The sequence below is a fragment of the Oryx dammah genome, unplaced genomic scaffold, assembly GCF_014754425.2.
Source record: "Oryx dammah isolate SB20612 unplaced genomic scaffold, SCBI_Odam_1.1 HiC_scaffold_28, whole genome shotgun sequence".
Classification (NCBI taxonomy): domain Eukaryota; kingdom Metazoa; phylum Chordata; class Mammalia; order Artiodactyla; family Bovidae; genus Oryx; species Oryx dammah.
In genome coordinates this window covers 59,854,107-59,868,391 of record NW_024070212.1, presented here as the reverse complement: position 1 = coordinate 59,868,391, position 14,285 = coordinate 59,854,107, and the positions used below count along the sequence as shown (strand labels likewise).

The 14,285-nt window shown below is 37.3% G+C and overlaps 1 long non-coding RNA gene across 1 annotated transcript; it reads right to left on the bottom strand.

Moving 5' to 3' along the window:
- Positions 1-360: 360 nt before the first annotated feature.
- On the bottom strand, positions 361-12,114 carry LOC120856953. Its single transcript, XR_005719528.1, has 3 exons — positions 11,991-12,114; positions 8,076-8,085; positions 361-371 (listed from the first exon to the last, which is right to left on the bottom strand). It is a non-coding gene; the product is annotated as an uncharacterized LOC120856953 (long non-coding RNA).
- Between the last annotated feature and the right edge of the window lie 2,171 nt (positions 12,115-14,285).

The following is a 14,285-nucleotide window of genomic DNA, read 5'->3' as shown; positions in this document are numbered from 1 at the left end:
GTTCAGACTTTGTAGACTATTCTCAACATAGTGACATTCACAAAAACATTGCATTTGAGAGCTATTATTTATCTGAGGGGAGATTATTGAGTGTTGTCTTAAATAAGTGGAGTCTGTGGTAACATGAAGGTTTTCTCTCTTTAATTATTTAGTTATTTATTTTTGGCTGTGATGGGTCTTCATTGCTGGGTAAGTTTTTCTCTAATTGCAGAAAGTGGGGTTACTCTCTAGTTGTGGAGCATGGACTCCAGGGCTTGCAGGCTTTAGCTGTTGTGGCATGTGGACTCACTAGGTGCAGCTCCAGAGCTCTTGAGCACAGGCTCAATAGTTGTGGCATACAGGATTAGTTGCTCTCCAGCATGTGGAATCTTCTTGGATCAGAGATCAAACCTATATCTTCTGCATTGGCAGGTGGTTTCTTTACTACTGAGCCTCCAGGGAAGCACCACATGAATGTTGTTTAGTGTGTCTAAGTGGAAATACTCAGTTATTTATTTTTTTTTTTTTTAAGAATGAAACCTCTTTTGGAAACTAATCTTGAATCAGTATTTTAAAATATATGGTTTAAGATAGCTGAACTATAAATATTTTAAAATCCAATACCACTTTCAGTAAACTTTTTCATCCATTTAATATGCACAAGTATGGTTAGAGAATAAAGACTTCATATTTTCAAAGCTCATTTTGACAAGTAATAATCATTGCTGAATATAACTGAAAGTAGCACTTATTGAGAGTGACCAAGCATTTAATAGTTTTGCTCTTTATCTCCCTAGAACTGAAAGAAAACAGAGAGAATATAAATGCCTGGCCTGTTCCAGTCAAATTTTATGTCTCTTTTATTATGAAAAATAAATTGAGACAATGGAGTTGTCATAGGATACCATGTTAACCTCAAAGACCAGTTAATGTTTAATAGTGTTTACATACCTGACGGAAAAGGCCATGGATTAACCTGATATTGTCTAACAGCTGCTAAGATCTGGTACTTTTGTAATAGCTTCAAAGGAGTTGGATCAAAGAGAAATTCTTTAATAGAGTACTTCACACATTAATATCTTTTGGAGGAACTAATTCAATTGACTACATTTTGTAGAAAAATCCTTGAATTCATCAAGAAACTGATATAAAACCTACTGCTGTTCAAATGTAGTTAGGATCTAAATGAGATCAAGAATGTGTGTATTTTGCCAACTGTACAGGTGAGCATATTAATATTCTCTATTCTTGAGGGTGCTAAGATTTATTCATGAGAAATAATTTTAGATTAAAAGTTTTAAATATTACACTTATGAAGACATTCCAAACTAAAAAGTGTTTTTTTGGAATACATTATTTCATTTAATCCATACAATAGCCTTATATTATTAGAAAGGTAAATAATATTATTTCTGATAATAAAGATCATTTGTAACTTAGGAAAACAAATAATTTATCTCCAACCAAAAAGCTAATAAATGAAGAGTAAGGACTAGAACCCAACCAGTTTTCTGATGTTCACACCAATATATTTACCACTGAATATATTTTATTATATTTCAAAATAAATGAGAGCATGTCATAATTAAAGACCTTGAACTTCATTTTTTGTCTGTATAATGAAGATAATATTAACTCTTCTATTCACTTTACAAATGATAAACAAGAGATAAATCCCAAACTATTTGAATTACTATTTTACAAAGAATTTTATGAATTATTTAATTTTTGGAGACTACTTTTTCTCAGTGAAGGTCAATTTTCATTCAAATGGATCATGCACAGTTTTGAAATTTGACTAAAGAGTAATATTTCCCATGCTCATGTTCTACAAACTATAAACCCCCTTTCATTTATTACTGAGGTGTACTCAGACCTGGAGAAGAAAATGGCAAACTACTTTAGCATTCTTGCCTTGAGAACCACATGAACAGTATAAAAAGGCAAAAAGATATGACATTGAAAGATGAATTCCCCAGGTCAGTAGTTGCCCAATACACTGCTGGGAAAAAAAAAAAAAACAGAGAAATAACTCAAGAAGGAATGAAAAGGCTAAGTCAAAAAGGAAACAACACATAGTTGTGGATGTGTCTGGTGGTGAAAGTAAAGTCTGATGTTGTAAAGAACAATATTGCATAGGAAGCTGGAATATTAGGTACACGAATCAAGGTAAACTGGACGTGGCCAGAAAGGAGATGACAAGAGTGAACATCGACATTTTAGGAATCAGTGGATGGGAATGGGCAAATTTAATTCAAATTACCATTATGTCTACTACTGTGGGCAAGAATCCCTGAGAAGAAATGGAGTAGCTCTCATAGTTAAAAAAAAAAAAAAAAAAAAAAAGAGTCCAAATGCAGTACTTTGGTGCAATTTCAAAAATGAAGGAATCACCTTGGATTGTTATCAAGGCAAACCATTCAAAATCACAGTAATCCAAGTCTATGCCCCAATTATAATGCTGAAGAAGATGAAGTTGAAGAGTTCTATAAAGACCTACAAGATCTTCTAGAACTAACACCCAAAAAAGATGTCCATTCATCATCATAGTGGATTGGAATGTGAAAGTAGGAGGTCAAGAAATACCTGGAGTAAACGGAAAGTTTGGCCTTGGAGCACGAAATGAAGCAGGGCAAAAGCTAACAGATTTTGCCAAGAGAACACTCTGGTCATAGCAAACACCCTCTTCCAACAATAGAAGGGACGACTCTACACATGGACATCACCAGATGGTCAACACCAAAATCAGATTGGTTATATTCTTTGCAGCTCAACATGGAGAAGCTCTATACAGTTAGCAAAAACAAGACCAGGAGCTGACTGTGGCTCAGATCATGAACTCCTTACTGCAAAATTCAGACTTAAATTGAAGAACATAAGGAAAACCACTAGATTATTCAGGTATGACCTAAATCAAATCGCTTATGATTATACAGTGGGAGTGACAAATAGAATCAAGGAATTAGATCTGATAGAGTGCTTGAACAATTACAGGTGGAAGTTTGCAACATTGTACAGGAAGCAGTGATCAAAACCATCCCCAATAAAAAGAAATGCAAAAAGGAAAAATTTTTGTCTGAGGAGGCCTTAGAAATAGCTGAGAAAAGATGAGAAGTGAAAGGCAAGAGAGAACAGGAACGATATATTCATCTGAATACAGAGTTCCAAAAAATATCAAGGAGAGATAAGAAAGCATTCTAAGTGAATAATACAAAGAAATAGAGGGGAAAAAAAGAATAGGAAAGACTAGAGATTTCTTCAAGAAAATTAGAGATACAAAGGGAACATTTCATGTAAAGATGGGCTCAATAAAGGACAGAAGTGATGACCCAGATAACCATGATGCTGTGATTATTCACCTAGAGCCAGACATCCAGGAGTATGAATTCAAATGGGCCTTAGGAAGCATCACTATGAAAAAAAAAGCTAATGGAGTTGACGGAATTCCAGCTGAGCTATTTCAAATCCTAAATGATGATGCTGTTACAGTGCTACACTCAATATGACAGCAAATTTTGAAAACTCAGCAGTGGCCACGGGACTAGAAAAGATCAGTTATCATCTCAATCCCAAAGAAAGGCAATGCCAAAGAATGTTCAAACTGCCATATAATTGCACTCACTTCACATGCTAGCAAGGTCATTCTCAAAGTCCTCCAAGCTAGGTTTCAACATAATGTGAACTGAGAACTTCTAGGCATACAAGGTGGATTTGGAAAATTGCCAACATCCATTGAATCATAGAAAAAGCAAGGGAATTCCAGGAAAACATCTACTTCTGCTTCATTGACCATGCTAAAGCCTTTGACTGGATCACAACAAGCTGTGGAAAATTCTTTAAGAGATTGGAAAACCAGACCACCTTACCTACCTCCCGAAAAACCTGTATGCAGGTCAAGAAGCAACAGTTAGAACTAAACATGGGTCAGCAGACTTGTTAAAAATTGGGAAAGGAGTATGTCAAGGCTGTATATTGTCACCCAGTTTATTTAACTCATCTGAGAGTACGTCATGCAAAATGCCAAGCTGGATGTATCACAAGCTGGAGTCAAGATTTCCAGGAGCAATATCAATAACCTCAGATACAGAGATGACAGCACCCTTATGGCAGAAAGCAAAGAACAACTAAAGTGCTTCTTGATGAAGGTGAAAGAGGAGAGTGAAAAAGCTGGCTTAAAACTCAAGATTCAAAAAATTAAGATCATGGCATCTGGTCCCATCTCTTCATGGAACATAGAGGGGGAAAGAATGGAAACAGTGAAAGACTTTATTTTCTTGGGCTCCAAAATTTCTGTGGACAATGACTGCACCCATGAAATTCATGAAATTAAAAGATGGTTGGTCCTTGAAAGAAAAACTGACACACCTAGACAGCATATTAAAAAGTAGACACATTACTTTCTGACAAATCTCTATAGCCAAAGCTATGAATTTTCCAGTAGTCATGTATGGATGTGAGAGTTGGACCATAAAGAAGGCTGAGTACCAAAGAATTGATGCTTTTTAGCTGTGATGTTTGAGAAGACTCTTGAGAGTCCCTTGAACTGCAAGGAGATCCAACAAGTCAATCCTAAAAGAAATAAATTCTGAGTATTTACTGGAAGGACTGATGTTGAAACTGAAGCTCCAATACTTTGGCCACCTGATGTGAAGAGCTGATTCATTGGAGAAGACTCTGATGCTGGGAGGGATTGGGGGCAGGAGAAGAAGGGGATGACCGAGGATGAGATGGCTGGATGGCATCACCGACTCGATGGACATGATTTGAGCAAACTCTGGGAGATGGTAAAGGACATGGAATCCTGGCATGCTACAGTCCATGGATTCACAAAGAGTCTGACAGGACTCAGATACCGAACAATAACAATTCATGTCTGACTGCCTGATTCACTGCAAAGCCGATCTACTGACACCAGGTTTTGATGAAGAAAAATATAACATTTATTTCAGGTCTCCAATCAAAGAGAATGGATAGCTAATGCCCAAAGACTTAAAGTCACCAATGGCTTTCAGGCAAAGGTTTTTATTTTTTTTATTTTTTATTTTTTTTTTACTTTTGAAGTGTACAGTTCAGTGGTTTTTAATATATTCACAGAGTTGTCCAATCATCAAATTTATGTAATTGCAGATTTGCAGATGTTTTTATTTTTTATTTTTTTTTATTTTTTAAAATTTATTTATTTATTTATTTTTAATTTTTACTTTACAATTCTGTATTGGTTTTGCAATAGATTGACATGAATCCACCACAGGTGTACATGCGTTTGGGAACGCATGTACAGGCAAAGGTTTTTAAAGGCAGTATTAGGAGTGAGGGTTGCAGGGTACTTGACCAGCTTGTTGTCATTCTTCTGATTGGTTGATTGTGAGGTAATATATTGATGTTTCTGAACTCTTAATCATCAACCTCCTAGTTCCAACCAGTCTGAGGTCTATTTTTTTGTGCTCAGCATGTATTCACCATTATCTACCTGGTGGGGATCTTCGTTTCTGCAGAACAACTCAAAAATATGATTCAGATTATCTATATTCCTTCAGGAGAAAAATAGGAATCTTATGCATTTGTTTCTGCATTTTCCACTTCTCTAATAATTAACTAATTGAATCTGCTCGTTGGAACTGTCAGAAAGCCTAGAAAATGGAAACTTTCTAGAAACAAAAATGGGAGACATTGAGGGGCTTTTACCCAGGAGGGCCCTGCAGAATCTTACTTGGTTTCAGTCCCTCTTTTCTTTGATATTCCTCAATCCTGAGGGGAATGCAGGCAGGCAAAAATGAAATAATGAGAGAACACCAGCAGGACAACCTGATTTCACATTTAGAGTTTACTTGTCATAGTAAGGACTCAGCACAAAGGAGGAAAAAGTCAGAAAGCATTAGTTTGCCTCAAGGATAATCGTTGTTAAGTTAAGGAGAGGGATTTCCTTTGTTGTGAAGTGTGTTCTATGGATAAAACCTTCTCTACTCCCCATTCCAGGCTACCTCACTAATCTTGGCAAGAAGAGGTAAAAAAAATATCTTTTAACTCTTATTATCTGTGACAATTCCTTTTCCCTGGAGATCTAGATAGTTTTACTTTAAAAATTCAAACTCCATCATTTAGAATAAACTTAAAACTAGCTAAGGTTTCTGCAAACTCTTGAAAAAAATCATTGCACTGTCTCCTGGGACTATACCAATTTGATCCCATGTTAACCTTAATATAGAACTTTGGTGCTTTTAAAATAAGTCCAATAGTCAAAGCTTTTAAATTTTTTACTAGAATTAACAAATTTAATAAAAGATTTGGGGATTACTGAGAGAAATGCTGAAATTCTTCCCTTAATCTCTTCGTATTTTCCTAGCTTCCTCCTTTCATTATCCTGTTTATTTGTTTTCTTTTTCATCCTTTTCTGGTCTTATGCATCTTCTGCTTTGTTGGATGCCCTTGAAGTCTCACCTCCACCTTCATGGTTCAGTGAAAACTTCAGTTTACTTCAGTTGCTCAGTCGTGTCCAACTCTTTGTGACCCCATGAACTGCAGCACGCCAGGCCTCCCTGTCCATCACCAACTCCCGGAGTTCACTCAGACTCACATCCATCGAGTCAGTGATGCCATCCAGCCATCTCATCCTCTGTCGTCCCCTTCTCCTCCTGACCACAATTCCTCCCACCATCAGAGTCTTTCCCAATGAGTCAACTCTTCACATGAGGTGGCCAAAGTACTGGAATTTCAGCTTTAGCATCATTTATTCCAAGAACACCAAGGACTGATCTCCTTTAGAATGGACTGGTTGGATCTCCTTGCAGTCCAAGGGACTCTCAAGAGTCTTCTCCAACACCACAGTTCAATAGCATCAATTCTTTGGTGCTCAGCTTTCTTCACAGTCCAACTCTCACATTCATACATGACTGCTGGAAAACCATAGCCTTGACTAGAAGACCTTTGTTTGCAAAGTAATGTCTGCTTTTGAATATACTATCTAGGTTGGTCATAACTTTCTTTCCAAGGAGTAAGTACCTTTTAATTTCATGGCTGCAATCACCATCTGCAGTGATTTTGGAGCCCCCCAAAATAAATTCTGACACTGTTTCCACTGTTTCCCCATCTATTTCCCATGAAGTGATGGGACCAGATGCCATGATCTTCAATTTTTGAATGTTGAGCTTTAAGCCAACTTTTTCATTCTCCTCTTTCACTTTCATCAAGAGGCTTTTCAGTTCCTCTACACTTTCTGCCATAAGGGTCGTGTCATCTGCATATCTGAGGTTATTGATATTTCTCCCAGCAATCTTGATTCCAGCTTGTGCTTCTTCCAGCCCAGCGTTTCTCGTGATGAACTCTGCATAGAAGTTAAATAAGCAGGGTGACAATATACAGCCTTGACGTACTCCTTTTTCTATTTGGAACCAGTCTGTTGTTCCATGTCCAGTTCTAACTGTTGCTTCCTGCATATAGGTTTCTCAAGAGGCAGGTCAGGTGGTTTGGTATTCCCATCTCTTTCAGAATTTTCTACAGTTTATTGTGATCCACACAGTCAAAGGCTTTGGCATAGTCAATAAAGCAGAAATAGATGTTTTTCTAGAACTCTCTTGCTTTTTCCATGATTCATTGGATGTTGACAATTTGATCTCTGGTTCCTCTGCCTTTTCTAAAACCATCTTGAACATCTGGAAGTTCATAGTTTACATATTGCTGAAGCCTAGCTTGGAGAATTTTGAGCATCACTTTACTAGAATGTGAGATGAGTGCAATTGTGTGGTAGTTTGAACATTCTTTGGCATTGCCTTTCTTTGGGATTGCAATGAAAACTGACCTTTTCCAGTCCTGTGGCCACTGCTGAGTTTTCCAAATTTGCTGGCATATTGATTGCAGCTCTTTCACAGCATCAACATTTAGGATTTGAAATAGCTCAACTGGAATTCCATCACCTCCACTAGCTTTATTTGTAGTGACACTTTCTAAGGCCCACTTGACTTCACATTCCAGGATGTCTGGCTCTAGGTGAGTGATCACACCATCATGATTATCTTGGTCATGAAGATCTTTTTTGTACAGTTCTCCCGGGTGTTCTTGCCACCTCTTCTTAATATCTTCTGCTTCTGTTAGGTCCAGACCATTTCTGTCCTTTATCAGCCCATCTTTGCATGAAATGTTCCCTTGGTGTCTCTAATTTTCTTGAAGAGATCTCTAGTCTTTCCCATTTTGTTGTTCTCCTCTATTTCTTTGCATTGATCACTGAAGAAGGCTTTCTTATCTCTTCTTATTATTCTTTGGAACTCTGCATTGAAATGGTTATGTCTTTCCCTTTCTCCTTTGCTTTTCACCTCTCTTCTTTTCACAGCTATTTGTAAGGCCTCCCCAGACAGCCATTTTGCTTTTTTGCATTGCTTTTCCATGGGGATAGTCTTGATCCCTGTCTCCTGTACAATGTCACGAACCTCAGTCCATAGTTCATCAGGCCCTCTATCTATCATATTATCATAGAGCAGACACACTGAAACCATAATCACAGAAAACTAGTCAATCTAATCATACAGACCACAGCCTAGTCTAACTCAATGAAACTAAGCCATGCCCTGTGGGGCCACCCAAAATGGGTGGGTCATGGTGGAGAAGTCTCTCAGAATGTGGTCCCCTGGAGAAGGGAATGGCAAACCACTTCAGTATTCTTGCTTTGAGAACCCCATGAACAGTATGAAAAGGCAAAATGATAGGATACTGAAAGAGGAACTCCCCAGGTCTGTAGGTGCCCAATATGCTACTGGAGATCAGTGGAGAAATAACTCCACAAAGAATGAAGGGATGGAGCCAAAGCAAAAACAATACCCAGTTGTGGGTGTGACTGGTGATAGAAGCAAGGTCCGATGCTGTAAAGAGCAATATTGCATAGGAACCTGGAATGTCAGGTCCATGAATCAAGGCAAATTGGTAGTGGTCAAACAGGAGATAGCAAGAGTGAATGTTGACATTCTAGGAATTAGTGAACTAAAATGGACTGGAATGGGTGAATTTAACTCAGATGACAATTATATCTACTATTGTGGGCAGGAATCCCTTAGAAGAAACGGAGTAGCCATCATGGTCAACAAAGAGTCCTGAATGCAGTACTTGGATGCAATCTCAAAAATGACAGAATGATCTCTGTTCGTTTCCAAGGCAAACCATTCAATATCACAGTAATCCAAGTCTATGCTCCAACCAGTAACACTGAAGAAGCTGAAGTTGAACGGTTCTATGAAGACCTACAAGACGTTTTAGAACTAACACCCAGAAAAATATCCTTTTCATTATAGGGGCCTGGAAAGCAAAAGTAGGACATCAAGAAACACCTGGAGTAACAGACAAATTTGGCCTTGGAGTACAGAATGAAGCAGGGCAAAAGCTAATAGAGTTTTGCCAAGAGCATGCACTGGTCATAGCAAACACCCTCTTCCAGCAACACAAGAGAAGACTCTACACATGGATATCATCAGATGGTCAACACCAAAATCAGATTGATTATATTCTTTGCAGCCAAACTGGAGAAGCTCTACAGCAAAAGCAAGACCGGGAGCTGACTGTGGTCAGATCATGAACTCCTTTTGCCAATTTCAGACTTAAATTGAAGAAAATAGGGAAAACAACTAGACCATTCAGTGAAGATTCATCAACATATTTATTTTAAAAAATCAAAGGTTTATGGTGGGATTTTTTATGTTTTCTTCTGTTTTTTAATTAGTCACATCCCTAAAATCTCATTAGTATATTGAGAGAATAAAGAAGTACAAATGCCTTGCATGCTATGGAAAAGAGGAAAATTTAACACAAGTTTGGGTGTAGGACATTTCCCTTTGTTCAAAGCAGTGACATTAGCATCCTAGAACTGAATTATTTAAGGCAACAGCAAGCAATTGGAGACAGCCACAGTGGTCTAATCCAAACCAGTTTATCCTGGTGTGACAACCAAGAAATCAGAACTTATAAGTCCAGCCAAGGGAAGAGGACAATAGCTTCCCTGCTTGGTCCCAATATTGATATCAACAGCCCCAATATCATATCAACACTGTATACGAATAGCACAGAGCCAGAACTTTTAGGTGATCTGATAGTTCAGTTATAGTGCCAGGAGTGGGAAGTAGAAGTCTGCTATGTACCAAATAAGAAGACTGTATCCAGCAGTAAACACGACATAGTCCCAGGGGAATTCCTGAATTAGTTGGATGGAATTTAAGGCTGAGCTGGAATTTGAGGTCTGCACAATGCTGTTGAGGAGAGCTAAACCTAAAAATGCCATTGTGCCACTGCTTTTGTGAATTTACTCCACTTCTCAGTTTGCTACAGTGTGAACAGACATGGGTTGCTCTTACACTGCACCCAGGTAACAATTAACCAAAGACCTCTGCTACTTTCAGTAAAACATGTGCTTTCTTTCAGGGATCACAAGTTATTTTGAATGCCAGTACCACCTTTTCTCAAGAAGAGTTCAAATTCTATACTGTACTTGGGCAGTATTTTTTTGAAAGTCTCAGCATCCTGGTACTTTCACAACAGAAAGGGCTATTTAAGATAATGGAGAAGGCCAAAGGAGTGTGAAACAGTTGGGAAAGTTTAGTTGCATTTCCATTTCCACTATCTCCTCTGTTACTACCTAGGTATTTCTTGAGGATTAGTCTTTTAAAATTGGCACCAGGAATTTTGTAATTATAGTGAAACTAGTGGCTGGGGACTAATTATTCAGTTTATTCACTGCTTGCAAACCCTCCCCTGTCCCCTGCAATAATTCTCTCTGTAACTTTTTGGTATTTATTTTAACTTTCATTTTAAAAGGTATGATATTCACTAAATGTAATAAGAATTTTCATAGCCAATACTTTCAGATAGTTATCAGGTTATTGGCAATTTACATAGTTTATGTTTTTTAACCATAGAGCAACTCTTGAGGTAGCTATGTTACTACCCTACTTTGTAGTTCAGACCTAAGAAAGGTTAAATAGGTTTTCTAATCTCCTGTAGGCAGTAAATGCCAGTGCTAAGATTTCAAACAGTTTTGTCTAGTACTGAAGACTTTACTGTTAATTATTATGGCATATAATTTCTTCTATTTCAGTAATAGGAAATAGGAATTCAACTGTGGAGAAATGGTTAAATAAATTATTTTTCATAGTAACATATGTGCTGGTTTTAGTCATGTTATATCTTATCTTTAGATCTTCTGAGTTTGGCACACAAAAAAAGGGTAACTAGATAAATATACTTATAGGTGAGTGAAAGTTTTCATGGAAAAAACATTTTCTATGCAATTAATATATTCCAGATGTCTAATAAGAGGTTTATATTTTCACACCAAGTTGTTCTATATGATTAGACTTATTCATCTAATCAGTTAATTTAGCCCACATTTTACAAATTAGGACTATGTTAATGCTGTTGTTCAGTTGCTCAGTTATGGCCAACTCTTTGCAACCTCATGGACTACAGCACACCAGGCTTCCCTGTCCTTCACTATTTCCTGGAGTTTATCAAACTCATGCTCATTGAGTCAATGATGTCATCCATCCATCTCATCACCTGTAGAATGTTAACCTCCTCCTCCTCAAAATTCTAACCTTCATTATTATTTATGCTAAATACTTTACAATGGACATTTCAAAAACGTAAAAGAAATGTGAAATGTCCATTGTAAAGTATTCAGCATAAAAAAATAATGAATGTTACAATAATGTATACAGAAATAACTCAGTTTGGGGCTTCCCTGATAGCTCAATTGGTAAATAATCCACTTGCAATACAGGAGACCCCAGTTCAATTCCTGGGTCAGGAGGATCCACTGGAGAAGGTATAGGCTACCAACTTCAGCATTCTTAGGCTTCCCTTCTGGCTCAGCTGGTAAAGAATTTTCCTGGAGAGGCCATACCAGGGGCCTCATGGCCGCCTCGATGCCCTGCCTCAGGACAGGATTTGCAGCCTAGAGGCCCTCAGGCCTGAGCTGCCACTTCCTGTTGCTGCTACTGCTGCTGCTGAGCTCAGGTTTCAAGGAGAGAGCACCAAACCAGAGATCAAGCCCTGAGCCTTTGGAGAGGGGACACTGGCTCCAAGACCCTAGATTACCAGAAAACTAACCCTAGGGAGTATCAAACAGTGAGAATTCACACAAAGGAAATCGCTTGCATACATGACCTGGCCTCACCAAACCATCAGTAGCACCCTGTGCAAGATACCTCATCTAAACAACAAACAAAGCAAAAAATACAAACTCAATCATCAGCGGACTGGATTGCCACCTCACTCAGCCTTACTCATCAGAGGAGAAACAAACAAACAAAAACTCAGAACAAACTTCACCCTATAATAAGCTTACACAAACCACTGGACCAAACTTAGAGGGCAGAAACCAAGAGGAAGAAAGAATTCAACCTTGAAGCCTGGGAAAAGGAAATTTCAAACAAGATAAGTGGGGAAAAAAAAATGAAAAGGCAGAGAAATATGACACAAATGAAGGAACAAACTACAAACACAGAAGTCCAAATAAAGGAGGAGGAAATAGGCAAACTACCTGAAAAATAATTCAGAATAATGATAGTAAAGATGATCTAAAGCCTTGAAAAAAATGGAGAAAATGTAAGAATCACATAACAAAGACCTAGAAGAATTAAAGAATAAACATACAGAGACAAACACGATTACTGAAATTAAAAATACTGTAGAAGGAATCAATACCAGAATATCTTAAGCAGAAGAACAAATCAGTGAGCTGGAATATAAAATGGTGGAAATAACTTCTGAAGAGCAGAATAAAGTAAAAAAAAACAGAATGAAAAGAACTGAGGATAGTCTCAGAGACTTCTGGGACAATATCAAATGCATCAACATTGAATTATAGGGGGTCCCAGATGAAGAAGAGAAAAAGAAAGGGTTTGAGAAAATTTTTGAAGATATTATAGTTGAAAATGTCCCCAACATGGAAAAGGAAATAGTCAATCAAGTCCAAGAGGCACAAAAAGTCCCATACAGGATAAACCCAAGGAGAAACACACCAAGACACGTACTAATCAAACTAACAAAGACTGAACACAAAGAAAGGATATTAAAAGAGCAACAGAGAAGCAACAAGTAACAGAGAAGGGAAACCCCATATGTTTAACAACTGATCTTTCAGCAGAAACTCTACAGTCAGAAGGGAATGGCAGGATATATTTAAAGTAATGAAAGAGGAAAATCTGTAAACAAGATTACTGTACCCAGCAAAATTTGTACTTATTCAAAATTGATGGAGAAATAAAAAGCTTTTCAACAATCAAAAGTTAAGAGAATTCAGTACCACCAAATCAGCTTTACAACAAATATTAAAGGGACTTATATAATCAAGAAATACAAGAGCAAAAAGATTTACAAAATCAACCCCAAACAATTAAGAAAATGTCAATAGGAACATATAGATCAATAATTACTTTAAATGTAAATGGATTAAATGCTCCAACCAAAAGACACACACTGGTTGAATGTATACAAAACCAAGACCCACATATATGCTGTCTACAAGAAACCCACTTCAGACCTCAAGACACATATAAACTGAAGAGAGGATGGAAAAATATATTCCCTGGAAATGGGAAGCAAAAGAAAGCTGGGGTAGCAATCCTCATATCAGACAAAATAGACCTTAAATAAAGAAGATTACAAGAGGCAAGGAAGGACACTACATAATAATCAAGGGATCAGTTCAAGAGGAAGACAGAACAATTGTAAATATCTAGGCAGCCGACATAAGAACAATGCTGGGTTCAATTGTCTTTTGTCTCAATACATAAGACAAACACTAGCAGACATAAAAGGAGAAACTGACAGTAACACAATAATCGTAGAAGACTTTAACACCCCACTCACACCAATGGGCATATCATCAAAACAGATAATTAATAAGGAAACAAGTTTTAAATGATACATGAGTTGAAATGGATCTCATGATATCTTCAGGACATTCCATCCAAATGCAGAATAATACACCTTCTCAAGTGCACATGGGACATTCTCCAGGATAGACCACATCTTGGGTCACAAATCAAACTTCAGTAAATTTAAGAAAGTTGAAATTGTATCACACATCTTCTCTGACCACAAAGTTATGAAATAGATATCAACTACAAGAAAAAAAACTGTAATAAACACAATCACATGGAGATTAAACAACATGTTTCTAAATAACAAACAGGATACTGAAGAAATAAAAAGGGAAATCAAAACATTTCTAGAAACAAATGACAATGAAAACACAACTCAGAACCTATGGGATGCAGTAAAAGCAGTTCTAAGAGGCAAGTTTATAGCAATACAATCCTACCTCTAGA